The sequence below is a fragment of the Cricetulus griseus genome, chromosome 2, assembly GCF_003668045.3.
Source record: "Cricetulus griseus strain 17A/GY chromosome 2, alternate assembly CriGri-PICRH-1.0, whole genome shotgun sequence".
Taxonomy (NCBI): Eukaryota; Metazoa; Chordata; class Mammalia; order Rodentia; family Cricetidae; genus Cricetulus; species Cricetulus griseus.
The window spans coordinates 259868533-259887858 of record NC_048595.1 but is presented as its reverse complement, the minus strand read 5'-3'; the positions used below and the strand labels follow the sequence as shown (position 1 = coordinate 259887858).

General features: G+C 40.8%; 1 pseudogene; it reads left to right on the top strand.

Annotated features, from left to right (window-relative positions):
* The first annotated feature begins 12916 nt into the window (after positions 1 to 12916).
* LOC107980159 lies at positions 12917 to 13570 on the top strand (annotated as a pseudogene).
* The last annotated feature ends 5756 nt before the right edge of the window (positions 13571 to 19326 follow it).

Genomic DNA, 19326 nt, shown 5'->3' with positions numbered 1-19326 from the left:
ATGATCAAATTCTCTAATGTGATTAGAAATATACTTGTAGTCATGCTAAGTACAAATGTAATTTATTTTCAGGGACAAGCTTTATTTAGCTATGAAGGTTAAGCTTGAAGAAAGTAACTAAAAAAAATAAAGTTTGTTTAAAGACAGGTATATTTAATAGATTAGCTGCTGGCCCTCAAACCCCTCAGAGAGAGCTGCTGAATGTGGAATTTAAGGTGGTTAATGAAAAAAGCCACCCACAGTAGAAAGAAATGCCAGCTCCTAGCAACAGTCCTAAGGGCTCCTCCAAAGAAAACGACAGAGCACAAAGTGTACCAGGACCTTGCTTCAAATGTGGCAAAGCTGGCTACTGGGTGGACTGCCCTTCACCTTGCCCAAGCCTAGGATCCCTCCCAAACTGTGGACAAGCAGAACACTGGCACATTGGCTGCCCCTCCTTTCTTTGCTAAGGCAGGTCAGCCTTTCAAGTTCCTCATCCACCAACTTTTTCACTTCCAGGGAAGATCTCCTTGGCCCTTAGAGAGCCACAAATACTTAGAGATAAAGTTGCTTTAGCTATATTGAATCTTTTCATTGGTTCAAGATTCAAAACTTAAACAAAACCAAAAGTCATAAATTAACATAAAACATCACACTCCTCTAATTTGTAGATGAGAATTATGTTAATAACTAATGTTACATGAGCACATAAAATGTTGCAGGCACGAACACTTGTGTACCTTATCCTTTGGCATTCCCATAGCAAACCTCTGAGGGCAACATTTTCATATTATCAGCCTTATTTTACAAATTAGGCAACTAGAGAATAATGATGGCCCTAAGTCAGTCATTTTGTTTGTGGAATATTTGTTTACACTGTGAAGATTTGTCTTTGCCAAGGCACCTTCTGATTGGTTTAATGAAGAGCTGAATGGCCAATAGCTAGGCCAGAGAGGATAGGCAGGATTTCTGGGGAGAGAGGAAAAGAGGAAGAGGAATCTAGGTGAGCAGATTTCACCAGCAGACTTGGAGCAAGCCAGACATGCCATACTGAGGAGAGGTAACTGATCCATGTGGCAGAATGTAGATTAAAAATATGAGTGAATTAAGTTATAAGAGCTAGTTGGAAGCACACCTAAGCTAAAGGCCAAGCTTTCATAATTAATATAAGTCTCCAGGTTGTTATTTGGGGACTAACAATCCAAAAGCAGTACTAAAAGACATCTTTTAGTACTACAAGTTGTTTAGGGCCAAAGGCCAAAGTAGTAGGGGGTACACATGGAAGGATGAGTGGGATGTGTCCCAGGGCATAGCAGGGCAGTGAAGCCATCCATGAAAAAAGCACCTCATTGGTACTAAAGCCTTAGCATGGAGACAGAAGCCAGCCCCCACCTGGGGAATGAAGTTGGCTTCATACAGGCCACTAGTCTAATAAAAATGTTGGGCCTAATTGGAGATTCACTTAATACTTATAGATAAAGAGCTGCAGTGTAAAAAAGAAATAACTGTAGAATAAAACCTGTGATGTTAGACTAAAATTTGAGGTATCAGTATGTACTCTGTACTCAGTATGTACAGAGAGATTTGGAATATTGGTGTGTGTGTGTGTGTGTGTGTGTGTGTGTGTGTGTGTGTGTGTGTGTGTTCCCAAATCCTGACCACAAATTGGGCTTGAAAGCAATTGCAATTCTAATAGCAAAGAGCATACACTAAGATCTTATAAATACTAAATTGTAAACAGTAAATTTTAAATATTATCCTCAACTAACAGGAACCCAATCTCTGCCAAGTGATGGCTGGTTCTGAGTCAAGGACAGAAATAAATTTAAAATTCTCTTGTAATAGACACTGAGTATGGAAGTGCTTGAAGCATGATTGGTTACATGCAAAGATACAGAAGTCAATGAGGTTCCCACCGACCAAATCTGGTACAGTGTAAGCATTAGAATAATGGCAGTAATGGATAAATTGGAAACTTGTGAGTTCACATAATAGAAAGAACAAAGTTTGAGGAGGAACTGGGTTTCCAAGTAGGTTCAAAGTCATTCTCCTCAAAACAATTCCTACACATGAAGAATAACTTCACAGGAAGGAAGCGTTCACACATCGCCATCACCAAGCTATCTAAGAGAACACATCCAGACTAAGACAAGTGAGACCATCTGCCAGCTGGTGCCCTGGGAACTGGCACAGTTCCTGGGATCTCCTGTGAAGGACAAAGCTGGCTCTAACTATGAAGAGTATTGACACAGCTGGCTTTAACCATGAAGAGATATCAGATGTGCCCACATTAAATGAGTATCAGATGACTTTTACCTTAGTGGAAGAAACAAGACAGGAGCTATTTATTCAGACTTGCACATCTGGCCTGTTCTGTTCCATCCACTTCCACAGATAGCAACTAAGGGCTTGTGTGCTCAGCTCTCTTCTAGACACTGGAGATTCATCTTCAATGGAGAGTGGGAAAAAGCCCTTGTCCCTATGGAATGCATTCCAAGGGGGTAACCTGATATTCCACTAGTAGAGTAAGTAGGCAATGCTTAAAGCTGAGCAAAGCCATGGAGTATATAAAGCCAGCACAAGTGGAGTCTTAAGAGATTGGATTTCACATTACCTATTTCACATTACAAACTCTGACGCTTTGTAATATAGTTTCAGAATTCTGCCACTCATTCCATTAAGAATCTGCATCTCCACCTTTAAAATCTGGCAGACTTTTGTGACTCATTCTACTGACAAAAGACAGTGGAATGACAGTTGTGAGATTTCAGATTCCATTGACAAAGGCTATACATCTTCCTCCTGGGTTTCTCTGCTGGGATGCTTGCTCTTCAAACCTGGCTGAGGTATGATGAAAATCAGGCCACAGGGAGAGGCCTTGCACAGGTGTCCTAATCAGCAGCCTGATGCTCAGTAGAGATCAGCACTGATCCCTTGCAGATGGGAAGTATGGTAGTTTGAATGAAAATGGTGCTGTAAGCTCACAGAGACTGGCCCTATTGGGAGATGTGATCTTGTTGGAGTGGGCATGGCTTTGTTGGAGGAAGTGTATCACTAAGAGTGGGCTTTGAAGTCTCAGAATGCTCAAGCCAAGCACAGTGTGACATTGACTTTCTGCTGCCTGTGGATCCAGATGTAGATCTCTCAGCTATCTCTGTAGCACCATGGTGTCTGTGTGACACCATGCTTCTTGTCATGATGATAACGGACTAAACCTCTGAACTGTAAGTCAGCCCCAATTAATTGTTTTCCTTTATAAGATTTACCATGGTCATGATGTCTCTTCACAGCAATACAACCCTAACTAAGACAGGAAGTTTCCAATAGACTTCCAAATTCAGCACCTGCAAATGCTTAAGGGATCCAGCATCAGACCCAGTCAGCATCCAGAACAAGGAAAGATAAGCCACTAAAATACCTGAAATATGAGTGGTATACATACAGAAATGCAGAGGAAGATGACGGGGAAAGACCAGACTTATTCCTCAATCCACTTTCCCCTTAAAAGAGGGGTCATCACATGATGGGGGAAGTACTTCTGTGTATGTTTATCTTATAGATTGTTAAATAAAATACTGTTTGGCCAATGAGACAACAAGTAGCTGGGACTAGGAGTCAAAGAGGATTCTGGGAAATGTAGTAGAGAAATGATGATCCAGACAGGAAATGACATAGCAAGGAGACTCATATTTAAGCGAAGGAGAAACAGGAAGGGCCCCCTTTTCCCCTCCGCTCCTGCTCCAGCAACAAGATGTGATCCCAGCAAGGAGAGATGCCAACAAGACGTCCAATAAGATAAGTCCTATAAAATATATAGGCTTATGATAGTTAAGACTGAGCTAACAGATGAGAAGTCCTAGTTATTAGCCAAGCAGCTTTGAACCTAATACAAGTTTCTATGTATTCATTTGGGCCTAACTGGGGCAGGCGGCTGACATAAAGCTCACACATGGCAGTGGGACTCAGGCGGCATTTGGCAGAAAGATTTATCGTAACAGAATGGTGTCAGAAGTGGAATGACTCCATGCCCCAAGGTTCCCAGAGAAAGAGGTAAACCTGCCGCCAGAGCCTGCCCTGTCGGGCTGCTGAGAGGCATCAAAATAGCTTCCATATGCTCACACCGACTCAGCACTTCTGGAGTTTAGACTCAACATTTCTAAGATGATAAAGACAGATCCAGATAAAGAAATACCTCTAAAGGTTTACACTGCATTTAAAAATATATGTAGGCTTATGAGAGAAGGAAGCAGAGGCAGGCAGATTTCCACAGAGAAACCCTGTCTCAAAAAAAAAGAAACAAAAGAAAGTAAAAGTAAAATAGTAAAAAAGCCACCTAGAGATGAAAAATACACAGAGAATCTGGATACTATATGCCATACTGTTGTCTTTAAATTGTTTGATTGCCGAGCAAAGATTTACCGCTACTAAAATACATTTGATTATAAATGCTGCTAAATTAATCCAACTTATACATTTTAAAAATGCCTTGACTTCAAAATTTTTTGCTTGTATTTCCACAGAAAATAAAAAGCTGTGGATTCCTTCCAGACTAATATGGTTTGATCAAGCAAGACCCCCTGAAGCTGAGATGATACAGCCTTACAGACTACAAAAACAAGGACTTGGTCAGTTTTCTATGTTTTATCATGATCCTATGGTAAATGAACATCGTCCCCAATCAGCAAAAAGCAGTTTAAAAAGAACAATGCCCATATTCCCAAATACTGTTTATAAATGTTTGTTTTCATTTAAATGGGGTTAGTTATAAATGATAATGAGCACAGTCAATCTCTTTTTAAAGAAAAGGGGAATAGGATATAGGAATGAATACTTTAAATTGGTAAAGATTTTTATTTATTGATACAACTTTAAGGTCAATTTTGTGATATGTATATGTCTCTTCTTGTTTAGGTATTATGTTTATACAGATCTTTTACCTATAATAGTCAGAATTTATAATTAGGTTAGCTAGGTTTTCTAGATATAGAGATGTATTTAGGATAGATAGGTATTCTTCAAACCTTTCAAAGACCTACAGAAATATGGCATTTAAATGGTTTAGGGTTTTTCTTGGCAATGAGACACAACTGCTCCTGGCACACCAATTATGTCAGAAAGGAGGATGAAACTTGTTATGGAGTTTGCTTTCAACATGGCAAGATTAGCCATTTGGGCAAGAAACTGCTCTTGCCTGGACTGTTTATTGCTGTGTAAACTAGACATACAGGACCCACAAGAAAATGACTGCTGAACTTACAAAGCAAGACAGTACTAAAGGGTTCCTATTAAAATGGAGAAGTGTGCTAGACACACTATGGCCTATAGGCTAAAGATGGATGCCCCAACGTTAAAGAGGAACTTTGGATGACTATCCAGGTAGCAAGAAGTCTCTTGTCAATTCTAGAGTTTATATATTATCTTTCTATGGTCTTTGATAGAGTTGAAGATAGAGTTGGGTATAGTTTTCTTCAGTTATAAAAGATAAGTTAGCCATTTTATTTAGACAGAAAAGAGGAGATGATGGGGGAAGTACTTCTGTGTATGTTTATCTTATTGATTGTTAAATAAAATACTGTTTGGCCAATGAGACAACAAGTAGCTGGGACTAGGAGTCAAAGAGGATTCTGGGAAATGTAGTAGAGAAATGATGATCCAGACAGGAAATGACATAGCAAGGAGACTCATATTTAAGCGAAGGAGAAACAGGAAGGGCCCCCTTTTCCCCTCCGCTCCTGCTCCAGCAACAAGATATGATCCCAGCAAGGAGAGATGCCAACAAGACGTCCAATAAGATAAGTCCTATAAAATATATAGGCTTATGATAATTAAGACTGAGCTAACAGATGAGAAGTCCTAGTCATTAGCCAAGCAGCTTTGAACTTAATACAAGTTTCCATGTATTCATTTGGGCCTAACTGGGGCAGGCGGCTGGCATAAAGCTCACACATGGTGGTGGGGCTCAGGCGGCATTTGGCAAAAAGATTTATCGTAACAATCACAGGTGACTGGAAGATGAATATGTGTTACATACACATGATGGAATATGATTCTGCTATGAAGAAAAATTGCAGGAAAAATGGATGGACTTGGAAAGCATAAAATTAAGCAAGGAGATCTGAATTCAGAAAAGCAAAAACCACACATTCTTCCTCATATGTGGAATATATAGCCTGTAATGTACACATGGACACATGTAGACAGATGTGAGAATGGACATAGGTTTCAGTGTTTGGAAAGGAGACCAAGAAAGGGTAATGTGAGGTGATGAGAAGGAGTGGAGTCTAGTTAATAGAATGCTGAGTCAGGAAGGAGGTTGTTGAGCTACTTCCGCTGTAGTTTCAACTCTGCCAGGTTTCCATTTGAGTGTGTGGTAGATACATTCATGAAAAAGTAGTGGATAAGGAAGGAGGGGGAACTGGGATTGAAATGTAAAAAATAAATTAATAAAAAAAGAGGAAAAATATAGTTGATAGTGAAAGTATAAACCCTTATGTGTAGCTCTCAGTTTCAGAATAGCCATCCCAACTGTATAGAAGATTGCCGAGATGTCCATAGTTTGGGACTTTACAAGGGGTTTGTTTTTGTTTTGTTTTTTTTTGTTTTTGTTTTTTTTTTGTTTTTGTTTTTTTTTTTTTTTTTTTTTTTTTTTTTTTTTTTTTTTTTTTTTTTGGCTACCTTAATCTAGCTGTGTGAGAGATGGCCAGTGGTGAAAAGCATTTGTTGCAGTAGCAGAGGATCCAGGCTTCATTCCCAGCATCTACATATTAGATCACAAGTATCTGCAACTCCAGTTCTAAAGGATCTGATGCCCTGACCTCCATGGGCACCATGGGCACTGGCAAAAAAATATCTTGATCTATAATCCAGTCTGGTGGCCTAGAACTTGTAATATCCTCCTCTCCCAAGTGCTTAGGCTATTGGTTACCATGCCTGGTCCTGTACGCATGGACATTACAAGATGCTAATGGGGATGGAATGTAGAAAACTCATTTTCTCAGTGTTTTACTACTCAAGTGAAAAACATCAGCTCCTGACTCTCCCTCCCTCCTTCCCTTCATATCCCTGTCTCTGTCTTTGTCTCTGTCTCTGTCTGTCTGTCTGTCTGTCTGTCTGTCTGTCTGTCTCTGTCTCTTTGTCTCTCTGTCTCTCTGTCTCTCTCTCTCTCTCTCTCTCTCTCTCTCTCTCTCTCACACACACACACACACACACACACACCTTTCTGGCTGTTAGGGAAGTGGGAGCTATATATCCCAAGAATCAGAGGTGATATGAAAACATTGCAACCACCAGGCATAAATCTCTATTGAACACTGTCTAAACTTCAGTCTAAAATGAATATTTGGAAATATATTTGTTGTGTGTAAATAGAATTTTTCTTACATCTGAGCTAAATATATTTTAAGGTCTTTTTCTTTGGTAGCATTGGAAATGCTAAAAATCATGTATTTTTTAACTGCATGTTTTATCAAAATAAAATCAAAGTCAAATGAGAAAAAAGAGATAGCATCCCCTTGTCCTAGTCACTCTACCTCAGGCCTAATAAACAGAGGGCTGTTTATGCCTTCTTGTTAGCATCCTCTCAAAAGCAACTTGCAAAGCAAATACCAAAAAATTTTGAGAAATTATCTGTTTTGCTATATATAATATGTGCTCATTATGGAAACTTAGAACAATACTTCAAAGACATGAGTCTTGGGGATCAACTTAGGTCTTCAGGTTTAGTTCCTTTATCCAATGAACCACCTTGACAGCATTCTCATTGTACAAATGTTGGTTTGAGGCAAGTTCAAAACACCAGTATATAGTGGGATCATGGGAAGTTAAGGAAGCCTCTTACCCAGTCTGACTGAGCTTCCCACCAGCTGAGATGCAAGAATTCCCACACAATTAACAATATTTATTGTGAAGGTTGCTAACACAAAATATTATCCACTTACGTCAAAGTAGCAATAACCTAACTAGGTGACATGGTGGCACATACTTTTAATCCCAGCATTTGGGAGGCAGAGGAAGGCCATCTCTGAGTTCCAGACCAGCTGCACAGGGAGACCCCCATCTAAAAAACACTGTAATTTAGGAAAAATGTGGGCAAGTATACAAGGTAAAATGTAAAACACTCATAATTTCACCATCCACTTGAACAGTCAGATTTGTCTTCTTCAAATTCGGTAGTGTCTGTGTTGTGTATTATTCTTTCATCCACATCCACAAATGACACTTACCTCATCCTGGTTTTGACTTACGTTTCTCTAAGTGATGCTGAACATCTCTCCATGTATTTGATGGCTGTCAGGACCCTGGAAGATCCCTAGGTATCTTCTTTGGTGTGACTTCAATTCAAATCTTTGTCCAGGTATATTCTGGATGCTGGGCGTTTATAAGACATGCAACTTACAAATATTTTCTCTAATTTTGTATGCCAGATCTTATATATTTATTTGTTTATTTTTGGAAATGTCATTGGTACACAGAAACTTTAGTTGCAAATTCCAATTTGCTTATTTTGTTTACTGCTTGTGCTTTTAGTGTCATACATACCTCAGAACCCACTGCCAAATCTAAAATCATGATTTAGCCCTTGATTTTCAGAGTTTTGCTATTTTAGCTCTTACGTTTTGATAGTTGGTTAAATTTTTGTTTATTTTGTTTATTTTGTTTTATTTTGTTCTAGTTAGGGAACAAGCTTGTTTCACATGTAAGTCCCTTCTCCCTCTCCCTCCCCTCACCCCCATCCCTCCTCCCCCACCCCCAGCCTACCCCCCACCCATCCACCCACCACTCCCCAGGCAGGGTAGGGCCCTCAACGGGGGCTCTGCAAAGTCCACCAAATCTTCCTGTGCTGGTCCTGGGCCCTTCCCCATGTGTCCAGGGCCAGAGTGTAACCCTTCACGTGGGATGGGCTCTCAAAGTCCCTTCTTGCACCAGGGAAAAATACTAATCCACCACCAGAGGCTCCCTGGAGTGCAGAGGCCTCCTTATTGACATCCATGTTCAGGGGTCTGGATCAGTCTTGTACTGGCCTCCCCAACAGCATCTGGGGTCGATGTGCTCTCCCTTGTTCATGCCAGCTGTTTCTGTGGGTTTCTCCAACCTGGTACAGACACCTTCGCTCTTCATTCCTACCTCTCTTCAACTAAATTCCCGATTTCAACTCAGTGTATATCTGTGGATGTCTGTCTCTGCTTCCATCAGCCACTGGATGAGGGCTCTAGTTCGGTCGGCGGAAAGGGCTGGTTAAATATTTTGAATTAAGAAAATGCATGTTCTATTTTTGTGTAAGAGTGCTTTGCCTTTGTGTATGTCTCTATGCCACTTGTGTGCCTGGTGCTCCCAGAGGTCAAAAAGAGGGTCAAATCCCCCCTAGAACTGGAGTTACAGATGGTTGTAAGCACCATGTGATCATTGGAAATTGACCTTGGTCTCTGGAAAATCAGCCAGTGCCCTTAACTGCTGAGCCATCTCTCTAGCCCTGATAGCTGATTTATTATGAATATATATATTGATAATGAATGTGTGTGTGTGTGTGTGTGTGTGTGTGTGTGTGTGAGAGAGAGAGAGAGAGAGAGAGAGAGACAGAGACAGAGACAGAGATAGAGAGACAGAGACAGAGAGACAGAGAGAGAGATAGGGATTTAACACTATTCATTTGTATAGATATCCAGTTGTTCAAGATCATTTATTAAAGAAACTTCAGGGCCCTGATAGCATGGTGGTGCATGCCTTAATCCAGCACTTGTTCAGGCAGCTGCAGGAAGATCTCTGTATTTGAAACCACCCTAGTGTACATAAGAAGCTCCAGTTCATCTAGGGCTATACAGAGAGACCCTGTCTCAGAGAAAGACAGGACGACAGAAAGAAACAAATTAACAAACTTTCTTTGCTCACTGAATGGCCTTGGCCATCTTTAAAAAAAAAAATCTAATGACCACAGATGCACGGGTTTATTGCTAGATGGTTTTATTCATTTGATCTAAACTTATGGAAGTATCATGCTGTTGTGAATGCTGTAGCATTGCAGTTCACTTTGAAATCAAAACACCTCCTACTTAAAATACGCGCACACACACACACACACACACACACGCACGCACGCACGCACGCACGCACGCACGCACGCACGCACGCACGCACGCACGCACGCACAAACAAACAAACAAACAAACAAACATACCAGAACCCTGTGAATTCCATATTAAATTGAGGGTTGGGTTTCCTAATTTTATAGGAATTGCCCTGAATCTATCAATTGCTTTGAGTAGTAGTGGAATCTTAGGGATAATATTTTCTAGTCCACAAATAGAGGGTTTTCTTAGTTTTACCATTTATTTTGGTCTATGTTGATTTCTTTAGACATTTTTGTAGTTTTAATATGTGTCATTGACTTCCTTGGCTAAATCTATCCTTAATATTTTATTCTTTTGGATAGTATAGCATATGGAATTGTTTTGTTAACATGTTTTATAGATTATTGTATAGCAATCAATTTATTAGCTCTAGTAGTATCTTTCATATATTCATTCTCTTGGAATTTTATACAGATATACAATGTATTTTGATCATATCTACTTTCTTTCCCTGATACTATTCTTCCTAGAGCCATTCCTTCATATCTGTGTCCCAATTTTGTGTTCTGTCCTTTTTTTAAAATTCTCCACCGAGTTCAATTCATACTCTGTATATGTGCATGGGGGTAGGGCCATCCACAGGAGATAGGCAGTAACATATCAGGGACCATACCTCTGAAGAAAACTGACTATCCCACAGCAAATATCAACTGCTAGTAATCCCTCAGTTAAGGGTGGGGCTTTGTGAACCTCTGCTCTTTTCATGTTGGAATGTTGGATGACTTGATTTTGTACTGGCCTTGTGTCAGCAGCTATAGCTGTTGTGAGTTCATGGTGCAACAGCACTGTGGTATCCACAAGACATCATTTCTCAGCAGTCCTCCCATCTCTGGCTCTTACAATCTTTCTGTCCCCTCTTCTGGGATGTCCCAAGTGTCTTGGGGGGAGGGGGAATGATATAGATGTCACATTCAGGGCTGAGAATTCTAGTCACTTATTCTTGTCACCTTGACCAGTTGTTGGTCTCTATACTAATCTCTGCACACTACAAAAGAGAAGATTCTCTAATGAGGAGTGAGAGTTGTGCTAATCTGTGACTACTGGATTAACTACTTACAAGATAGTTTGATTCTATGTTCATTTAGTAGAACAAAGTAGTGTGTTCTTCCTTAGAGCCTATGAATTCACCACCATGGATTCTTGGTCAGATTTATAGTACCAGGTATGCACTACTTCCTGAGGGATAGGCCTTAAATCCAATCAGAAAATGATTGGTAACTGCCATGACACTCATGCCATCATTGAACCAAATGGCATAACTTGTTGAGCCAATGATTACTGTAGCTTGCTGGGTTGACATCTGAGTAAGACCATTTACTGATGAGTGACCCTCCAGGAGCCTGTATAGCAGCTTCCTGCTATACAGGAATTGACCAACATGGAGATGTCCTTGACAGTACCCACTTGCTCTTTCTATGTACTGTTACCAAGGCATGTGATGTCTTCAGCAATGAGTTTTACTATCAAGTTCTGGTGAGCAACCAAGAACAATGGCAATAGCCGTATTGTTTGGGGGGACTTTGGAAACCTCTAGTAGCATTCTCAGACATTTTCTCTGTGGGATCACTTCGTCTGCAAATTATTTTTCTCATCTTTTCCCAATTTGGTTGTCTTCTGTCATCTCGCTTAATTGCATTGCTGGAACTTAATACAACTGTAAACAGTGATCATGGAAGCATACATTTTGTAGTTTCTTAGTTCTGTATCATGTTAAACTATTCTAGAGGCACAAGATTGCTTCCCAGCTTCTACCTTGAAGGTGGTTTCTGTTACCATTCAGTAACTTTACAGAATGATCATTTCCTTTTATGTTGTGAGGTATTTTTTTTCATCTTTGTATCTTTAAAAAAAAAAAACAAAACAAAATCTTTTTCCTCTATTAGTGGAGCTTTCAGAAGACAGAGTGATAAATTAATTTCTCATTTAGTCTTGGCCTGTATGAAGTTGGTGTTAGTTCCACTCTTGGATAAGGAAACTAAGCTTAGGAAATATGTCCAATATCATCACAGAGACAGTAAATGATGGAGTCCAGATTTAATGGTCTTCACGCTGCCAAGATAGCATTACTAAACATAGTGTTACACATTTTTTTCTAATGTGATTTAGCTTCAGCAAGTGTTCTGAAACAAGTCTTTTATCCTATTATATTTTGTTTATTTATTTTCTGTGTGTATGCATATGGGGGTGCATGTCACAGTACTTGTGTGGAGGACAATTTGTGGGAATCAATTCTCTCCTTCCACCAGGAGGATCCTGAGTATTGAACTCAAGTTGTCAGGTGTAGTAGCAGGTACCTTTACCTGCTGAGCCATCTCACCAGTCCTGGAGCAAACCTGATCTTAGAGTTCCTGCTTTCTATAAAAACAGCAAGCTCATCTTGATAATTGTACTGCAGGAGCACACAACTTCATTATTTTAATGAATTCCAGTCTTCCTTTACAAACAAGAATCTCTTCTGAAAGATTGCTAGCCAAACTTCAAAAAGACAGTAAAAGGAAGGTGAGGACGTTGAAGGGCTTTCTGAGAGTGGAGTGCAAGGCAAAGATGACTTGGATCTAGCCAGCTTTACACCCATGACTATTAGCTAATTCCATGGCCTCCAAAAGCCATGCTTTGGAAACTTCATCCTCAATGGAGTTGATGCTGGCAAGGTAGAAGCTAAAAGCAGGGAGTGGGGTTAGACCACAAGAACTGTACCCTGTGTACAATGGCTACATTGTACAAGGAGCCTTTTGGAAAGGGAAACAGTCGGTTGTCCATTTATTGCTTTCAACTTGAAATACATCCTTCATTGTCTGTGCTGCAGTGTTAAGAGTTGAACCCTGGCTTTGTAGCCACCACTGTCCCCTGTCACCTCTTCCTGTAGCCATGTCAACCCCACCGTGTTCTTCAGCATCACAGCCGATGGTGAGCCCTTGGCCTGCGTCTCCTTCGAGCTATTTGCAGACAAAGTTCCAAAGACAGCAGAAAACTTTCTCTCTCTGAACATTGGAGAGAAAGGATTTGGATATTAGGGTTCCTCCTTTCACAGAATTATCCCAGGATTCATGTGCCAGGGTGGTGACTTCACAGCCATAATGGCACTGGTGGCAGGTCCATCTGCGGAGAGAAATTTGAGGATGAGAACTTCATCCTGAAACATACAGGTTCTGGCATCTTGTCCATGGCAAATGCTGGACCAAACACAAATGGTTCTCAGTTTTTTTTTATCTGCACCGCCAAGAGTGAGTGGCTGAATGGCAAACATGTGGAAGGTAAAAGAAAGCATGAACATTGTGGAAGCCACAGAGCGTTTCTGGTCCAGGAATGGCAAGACCAGCAAGAAGATCACCATTTCTGACTGTGTGCAACTCTAACTCTTTTGACTTGCAGGCTTCTTACCTACCTGACCATTCCTTCTGTAACTTAGGAGAGCATCCCCACCACAACTGCTCGCAATGCCCTGTAATCTCTGCTCTCACTGAAATTCTTTGGGTTCCATATTTTCCTCATTCCTCTCCAAGTTTAGCTGGATTGCAGAGTTAAGTTTATGATTATGAAATAAAAACTAAGTAAGAAAAAAAAAAGAGTTGGAGCCTTTAAATATTTCCACTTCGCCAGCTGGCACAGTGCAAAACTTCATCAATAGAAGATGCTAGAAGGATAAAGAGCTTCTCTCTGGGTTTTTAGAGTATTCTCAGGAGCTCTCTGCAGCATGCTGACTTCTTCAGCTCTAGCTCCAGCATCACCAACCACCTGTCTAGTTCCAGGCCCTTTCAGTGTCTAGTGGTCAGCAACATGGAGGCTAGAGACTTCTCTTGGCTCTCTGAGCAGCTCAGTTAGTCTCTGGTAATTCCTTCCATGAGATGCCTTTTCTGAATAGCTTTCCCTGGAACTCCAGAGGATAGCACAATTCCAGAAAGTTTTTCTGTAGTTCCCTAGTGACTTCTCTGCATTCTATAGAGCCACAAGTGTGCCCTCCCCAGTGTAGATTTCAATCTTGGGTGGGAAGGTGGGTCATCCCATGGCACTGTCTCAGCCAGCCAGGGATGCTGATTGCTTCCTAAGTAAATGGTTCCAGCTAGGGTTTATTTTGTTGTTGTTTAAGAATTCCCCCCCCATGGTCCGAATGAAAATGGCCCCCATAGGCCCACAGGAAGTGGCACTATTAGGAGGTATGGCCTTGTTGGAAGAAGCATGTCACTTGGAGTGGGCTTTGAGGCCTCAGAAGCTTAACCCAGGTCTAGTGGCTTACTGTCTTTTCCTGCTGCCTGAGGATCCAGATGGAGAACTCTCAGCTCCTCCTCCAGCGCCATATCTGCCTGTGTGCCGCCATGCTTCCCACCATGATGATAATTGATTAAACTTCTGAAATTGTACTTCAGCCCCAATTAAATGTTTTTCTTTTTATGAGTTGCTGTGGTCATGGTGTCTCTTCACAGCAATAAAGCCCTAACTAAGACACTAAGTCTCTCTCTCTCTCTCTCTCTCTCTCTCTCTCTCTCTCTCTCTCTCTCCCTCCCTCCCTGCCTTCCTCCCTCCTCTCTCTGATAGCTCTAGTCTGTTCTCATCCAAAAGACCACCTGTAACCAAATGAAGTGAACTGGATCATGGGGCCCTTATCTTGAACCTCCTCCCAGTTCAAATGCCCACATCTCTCACTTGCCACCATTCTTTTACATCCATGGCTGGGCTCCACACACTGAAGTCTAAGCATAGTCTCTTTTGTGGTTTTAGATTTCTTGTGGAAAACAGGCTTGGTCCGCCCGTAGCTACTGAGGCTACTCAGAAGACTTGCCTAAAGCCACTGCGGCTTCTCAAAAGGCATGCCCATAACCATTATGGCTTCTCAGATGGCCTGCCCTTAGCCACTGTGGCCTCCCAGGGGCTGCTTTCCCTGTTGTGCTATGGCCCTTTGTAGAGTTGGAGCTTGACATAGTTCTTGCAGAAAATCCAACAAGTTTTAGGAACTCATTCCTCATGTTTGTAGAGCCCTATCAGTACAGGAAGAAGAAAATTCTCTATTTTTTTTGAAATGAGTCAATGCCTAATTATCCCAGTCCTGTACAAACTTTTGATGGACCCTGAATACAGGTAAATTCTGCTTTCAGATCTTCATATTTTCTTGATAGCAATATTCCATATAGTGAATTAATCACAACTTTTAAAAAGATACATTTCGATGTAAAACATTCTGAGTGGATATTTTGATAAAAGGAAGAATGTGCCATATTTAACTATCAAGAAACAACACAGCTGGACATAGTGGTACAGGCCTGAAATTACAACATTCAGGAGACTGAGGCAGGGGAAATCACACATTCAAGGGTAGCATGGCAAGACCTTCCATCTTAGTGGGAGCTTGGGTGGGATGGGGAGAAGGGAAAAAAATTTAAAGGCATACTATATTATTGATTAGACTGTAATGATCTTACAACATAGGAAAGGCAGAAAATTCCATCTTTAAAGCTAACTCTAATGAACCAGATTGGCTGGATTAATGAGGACTGTAAGTGTGGAGATGGTGTGGAGAGGAATCTGGTTTGTCAGTCCTAATACAAGACAGGGAATGGTGGGAACGAATACCTAGTTATCAGCCAAAGGCCATGCCTTGGGAACTTCATCCTCAGTGAAACAGTGCTGCGTGGTAGAGGCTAAATGGGGAGGTAGGGTTAGACTTAAGAATGCTGTCTTTTAAAATGAACAGATTTTTAAAAAAGGTTTATTTAATTTTAATTGTACACATCAGCGTGTGTCTTGGGTAGGTCTGTGAACATGTGAGTACAGGCACACTCAGAGTCCAGGAGAGAACATCCTGGAGCTAGAGTTACAGGTGGCTGGTTATAAGCCACCTACCTGATGAGGGTGTTGGGGACTGCATCTGTGTCCCCCACAGGGCAGCATGAGCTCTAAATTCCAGAGCCATCTCTCCAACCCCCATGAGTCAGTTAGCTATTGAAAGTGGGCCTGTTATACCATTAGGTTTGTCTTCTCCTTAATAAATCTTTTCTTATTAATTTTAACTAATTAATTCATTTGTTCATTCATTCATTTATTTTTTGGGACCAGGTCTCACTCTGTATCCCCGATTGGCCTGGAACTAACTATGTAGACCAGGCTGACCTTGAACTCACAGAGGATCAACATTCTTTCTTAAGTTCTAAGATTAAAGGTCATACAACTGCATCTGCCTAGTCCATCTCGGGTATCCGTTTGCCTTTAGCCACAGGATGGTGCAGCACTGAGGCCCTTCTGGATACTGGTACCTTAATGTTACACTCCCCAGACTCCAGAAATAAACTTCATTCTAGATAGGTAAGTCATCAATGTAGGGGGCATCCAGCGCTCTGTCCTTAGTGCTGGCATGCTAGTGTGCAGTCATGACAGTAAGCATTAGCAAGCCAGGCTGGGGTGACTTGCCACACTCATTAGGACCTTGGAGTATACATTGTGAAAACCAGACTTGTGGCCCTCCATGGTCACCAGCAGACCTGAGACGATACGGATTTCTGGGTGTCCAACTCCAGAAATAGGACACGAAGAAGAGCCGTTTGGAAAGCCTTACTACTTAAAGATATATCATGTTGGGGTGGATCTGGGAAGAGTTAGGAGAAGGAGTTATGGGGTGACTATGATCAAAATGCATTATATTCATGCATGCTTGAAATTCTCAAATAACTAAAAAATAGGAAAAAGATACTTCGTGTTAATTTGGATTTCAAAAATATTGATTTTAAGAGTATTCATCACCAAGCAGTAATAGCACAAAAGTTTCCCGACTACTAAGTTGGACATTAAACAAGTGAAAGTGAGTGACTGGAGTGTTTTTATAATCCACAGTTTTGGGCTGGAGAGATGGCTCAGTGTTTAAGAGCGCTGACTGCTCTTCCAGAGATGTGGGTTCAATTCCCATCACCCACATAGCAGCTCACAACTGTCTGTATCTCCAATTCTAGGAGATACAGCATGCTCTTCTGACCTCTGCGGATATCACATGCAAATGTTTAGGATATGCATAAAGGCAAAAACCCATACACATAAAACAAAAAATAAGATAAATAAACAAATGTTTGTATTTCACAATCTTGCTTTTATATCGAACTAGAGAGAGTGAAAACTAGTCACAGTTTGGAATTTTCCCTGAGAATTTTCTGAGTAGGTGCAGCACACTTACAGTTCTGAAATCTCTTATTTAAATGTTTAGTAGAAAATAACATTCCAAGACTCTATGGAAATGAGAAATCCACTCTGTTACATTATTATATTTATTAATGTATTTATATTTATTTATTTACTTCTTTGTTGATTTTGAAACAGAGTTTCTCTTGTGTATCCCTGGCTGGCCTGGAACTGGCTCTGTAGACCAGGGTGACCTTGAACTCACAGAGATTCATCCATTCTGCCTTAAGGTGCTGGAATTAAAGGCATGTGTGACCTCACCCAGCCCCAGCCTTTTAAATAGGAGAATAATTTCTGAGACACTGTGAGATGTAGGCTGCTGGGGGGGGGGGACGGAGGCAGGGAGGGAGAAACAGAGAGACAGAGAGACAGAGAGAAGTGAGCTGGATGTGGAAGTGCAGGAGGCTGAGGCAGGAGGATCATGAGTTTGAGCCAGAGCTTCTCACGTCTTTAAATCTGTTTTTTTTTTTTTTTTTTCTTGTACCCAGTGGCACTCTCAATGATCTTTGTCAGGTAGAAGCAGGGCTTATTTATTTATTTAGTTTTTTGTTTTGTTTTGGGTCAGATCTTAGTCGGTTTCTTAGGCTGGCCTGGAACTTGATTCTCCTGCCTCGGCCTCATGAGTGCTGACTACAAGTGTGAGGCCCACACCCGGCTTAGTTTTGATGACATTAACTGCCTCTCTGCACTTGCTTGTTTAGTGACCAGTGAGGGTTGACCTCAGTGCACTGAATGCCACGCATCTGGTAAGTGACCCTTGAAATGTTGATTTCTGAAGAAAGAAAAAGATGACTTGTTTGGTAATACATGAATGATGCTAGAAACTTCTGGCTTATCAATAAACCCAAAATATCATAACCTTAAAAACATAGCCTTAGATTTGAGTCATAATGTTTTTTTTCCCCTCATTCCTAAACACAAACTGCTGGATAGCAGGTAAAACTAGCCACAGCATTTTACCTATTCATAACTCTATTTTTAGAAAATGTATCATCATATACCCACTTTCGATATTTATAATAAAATATTCTTAGGTTATTATGAACAAATAGGATGCCATCCAGGAATCCGTTCTCATTCACTCAGCCAAAACTTTGCAGACAGAAACCAGGCCTTGTGCAAGCACTGTACCACATGACAATCTCATCCATAGCTCTACTCAAAGGCTGAATGACAGCAGTCATGGGACAACATTCCAGTTCCTTAAATATCAATTTCGCCGTATTAACTTGAATCCCTGGAAACAACTCTTGACTCTCTGCTATGTATATTAACAAGTTCCACATCCAGCCAACATAAAATTATTCTGACTCTAATATTCAGTTCCGCTCTACACCCAGCTAGAAAAATCACAAATAATTAATTGCTATCAGATACAGTGTTTTATGGATATAACGCTTGGAAATTAGTGTAACAATTGTTCAATTTAAGAAAAACGTCGATCACTACTCCAAATTGTAGTTCAATTTGAATAGACTTTAGCTCAATATTACATTTGATTGAATCTGAGGACTGGAGATTTAGTTGAGTGTTGGCACTTGCCTGGTGAGCTCTGGGTTAGGCTCTCACATCCAGAAAAGAAAGAATATGTTAGCAAGGGTCTCTGCTTGTTAAACAGAACAACTGACAGTAGTGGAAATGTGTGTGTGCGTGCGCGCGCGCACGCACACACACACACACACACACACACACACACACACACTTTCTTTTTAAGTGGAGACATTGCCATCTTGTGGCATAGTTGCAGAAAAGCAATGAAGCAGTTTGTAAAGGCTGTGGCCTTCCTGACTTTACTACTCAACACTGACATTACCACCACAGTAAACAGCCAGTACTAATAGTCTTAGGGTTTTTTGTTTGTTTGTTTGCTTGCTTTTGTTTTTGACCCGATTGTCCATCATTTTCCTTGGGATTATATTTTAGTGAATTACAAGGAGACTAATATGCCCCTACATTTGCCAAAAATTTATTAGTTTTCCTCTAGGCAAACTAGCCTTGGAAGATTGTTTCTATATCTACCATTACCTATTGATTTGAAATTAGAAGGATCAAACTGCAACAACAG